Genomic DNA, 3,295 nt, shown 5'->3' on the forward strand with positions numbered 1-3,295 from the left:
CATTACTTCTTCTACCAGAACACACCAGTATCTCAGTACGAAGAAACGAAGACAGGAAGACCACCGAAGCGAACGACGGTTAGCTGCAACCAGCAGTTGGGAAGCCACATCGCCGGAGACGCCGAACGAACCCACTCCCTCCGTACGGAGCGAAACCGCAGCTAAACAACTGCCAGAAGGAGCAACGACGGAAGCAACGAGCACCCGTAGTCCAACGGCTGCATCGACGAGAGACCGAACAAGGACCGGCGTTGCAATCCACAGACCAGACCAGGGCGGCGAACGAGCCGGCGACAGAACACGCAGTTACGTCCCCGATCTCCCTCGGCCGCTTTTGAGAGCCTGCCTTCCCGGGTCCGATTCACGATAGCAGTCGCTTCATAGCTAGACACTATCCGTGGTCGACCCCCCATCCCTCGCTGTATGTCATACAACCATACCTACGACCCATATTGTAAATAGGACGGAGCTTATAGCCCGTCGTGACGGAACGCCTTACCGACAGCTTGCTATCTAGCCCGGCTGTCGTGTTAGCGGACTGACCCCCCCTACTCCACATTAACTGTATATATACTTATATAGAAATAAACAGAAGAAGTGATACCGATAGCTTTAGTGTTATTATTTCACTTCCCACGAAACGAGCCAGAAGGCTACTGTTTCACTATCATTGGAGTATGCAGAAGTACTAGAGTTAGAAGAAATCGAAAATTTACGCAAAATGTCTATGGCTAAATTAGTAGATTATCTTGCAACTTATACTTCATTCAATACAGTATTGATAATTATTTCTAGAGTTCTAGTGGCCAAACCACACAGTGCAGACGTAGAACGTCTCATAAGTACGAGTAATATTTTAAATCTTCAGATTGTCAAAGTCTTATAGTTGAAACAGAAAATGAATATTTGTTCGTCCACTTTAACATGCCACCTTTAACATTATGGGATGCAAGACCTGCAACTTTGTCGAGGATAAACTCATCAAATCGACGATTAAAAGAAACTTCCAAAGCACGAGAACAATTGTTAACGTTCCTCCTTTCTCCTACGTTACATCAATAATATATAGAGTGTAACAGAACTGACTTTTGGAATAACTTTTGTGCTAATCAATATTTAAAATTTTTTTTTTTGTTATATAATTTATAGCCACTTGCGCTACATGTGTAATAAAAAAAAATTATTTTTATTTTTTAAAACCGAAAATGAAAAATTTTAAATTTGATTAAAATTTTTTTGAATAAATTCAAAATAGCCAATTTGTGAATCTGATTTTTTAAGAACGATATAAGAACGATTTGGATGGTAAAAACTTTTATCTTAATCAAGTAGTTTATTTTCTAGAATTTTTTTAAATATCAATATTTTTTTGATTAAATTAATTTGGAACGCAATAACTTTTTTAAAAATATTTTTTTTTTGGAAATTTGCTAACATAGGTATATTTCTAAAACTATTTAGGTACTAATCCTATACTTTTATCAATTTTTGTCAAACGTTTAATTAGCATGATTTTTTTTTTTGGTCAGTTCTTTCTGTTACACTGTATTGTACAAATCACAAATTACAATTACAGTTTTTATGTATTTGTGTCTTGTGGCTTACTGACATGTGCTCTACGACCTACACCAAGGGGTGCGTTCGAAAACTCAACTCTAGTTAACTCTATAAAAAAATAGTTCCCCAACTTCGTTCGGGAACGCAGAGTTAACTCCGTACTACCGTTCGGTAACGCCGAGTTGTTAGACTCCGGGTTAACTCTTTGACCCCGAAAAAATAGGTAGGTTGTTTTAACTCCACTGATAATAATGCTTATCTACGAAGATAACAAAATCAAAATTATTATATGATTACGAATTTTCATTTTTCATTACACTTGCGACAAATATTTTATAATTTATACCCTAAGTCCTAGACCTAACCACCTTTTAAAGTTTTAACTTTAAGTGCCAACTGCAGCTAATTATATACATTATATTTTTATCAGTACGAAAAGATTGATAACAATATATCGTTCGGTTATTCGGAGTAATGTGGTTTAGAGTACAGCTACTATAAACTCTACTCTACTCTAACTAAACGTACTCTACTCTAACTATTCATATTCGAACGCACCCAAGGACGGAAAAAATCTGACCACAGCTGCCGCGGGCCACGGCCTGTTGGCCTTCCGAAAACCCCACTATCCGTGGCCGATGTTAATTCATGGAAGAACCGACACACAGTCGGTGGTCCGTGCCGAAACCGTCACGGGCGTGACGTTCGCACTTCAGGAAAATTGTCGTTGTTACGACGAGAACATGGGAAAATAATGTAGATTGAAGTAGAATGTTGGTAAAATGTGACAGCAGACAAAGCTAGAGGTGGTGGCTTATATTATTATAATAGAATGATAAATTATGATAGTAATAAGTATTAAGAATAACTGAGCGGCATTTCCATTCGAACGGGCTTCTGCCGTTTTCTATGCCATGATATTTGTGATGAGCCTAGTGTTGATTGGCCGCCTGTAATCGGGGTATCGGACAACTACACTAGCAGGCGGCTCCTGTGCCAAGTTTACAGGTTAGTGTAAGTAAATTTGCAGTCGAAAAATCGAGTGAAATCCTCTTCGTTCCTCGGTGTTTTAGTTATTAATATTTTTTATTATTATTTGAATTTTTTTTTTACTCAATTATGTGTGTGTGTTCTTTAGTTATAATATTGTAATAATAATAATAATAATATTAATATTTTTATTATTTACTTTTATAACGTGTGCCCTATTACGCGATTGCACGCCATTGCTATTTGCTGCTGCCCCGGATTCGACGTGAGTATTATCGTAATATTATAGCCGTGTCGTTGTCACACAACAGAATATAATATACCTTTGTCGTTCGACTTGCGTGGGTGAGATAGAGACTGCGGGTTCTCGGGGAGACGTGTACGAATGACAAAAAAATAAGCGTGTCGGCGGTCACCGCCATCCGTCATCAGACCGGGGGAGCGGGAGCACCCGAACGCGCGTGTATTGACGAAATGACCGCCCTGCCGGTTTCCGCCAAAATTCTTGTGCTCGCCTCATTGAAGTGTTATTATGGATGCTTTCTTGAGTAAACGAAACTCTATGTGCACAACGGAAATGCACTAGCCTTGTACTATCGAGTCGACCATGTGAGATAGCGCTCCGGGGGCCGGGACAGATTACACACAGACCTTCGCGCCTCCTCGCGAGGGTATGTGGAAGACAAGCAAATGTTTCGTGTTAATTCTATACTTGAATCCAAAGTCCATATCCGACAACGGCACCGAG

The 3,295-nt window shown here is 39.6% G+C and overlaps 1 protein-coding gene across 3 annotated transcripts in view; it reads left to right on the plus strand.

Moving 5' to 3' along the window:
- Positions 1-2,546: 2,546 nt before the first annotated feature.
- The window catches only part of LOC100168771 (ubiquitin carboxyl-terminal hydrolase 36), an 11,883-nt gene continuing 11,134 nt past the window's right edge, over positions 2,547-3,295 (plus strand). For all 3 annotated transcript variants that reach the window (XM_001946042.5, XM_008189615.3, XM_008189614.3), the window contains exon 1: positions 2,547-2,812. The gene's annotated coding sequence lies outside the window, so the exon portion shown is untranslated. The remainder of the gene's footprint in view (positions 2,813-3,295) is intronic.

Source organism: Acyrthosiphon pisum, chromosome A2, assembly GCF_005508785.2.
Source record: "Acyrthosiphon pisum isolate AL4f chromosome A2, pea_aphid_22Mar2018_4r6ur, whole genome shotgun sequence".
NCBI lineage: Eukaryota > Metazoa > Arthropoda > Insecta > Hemiptera > Aphididae > Acyrthosiphon > Acyrthosiphon pisum.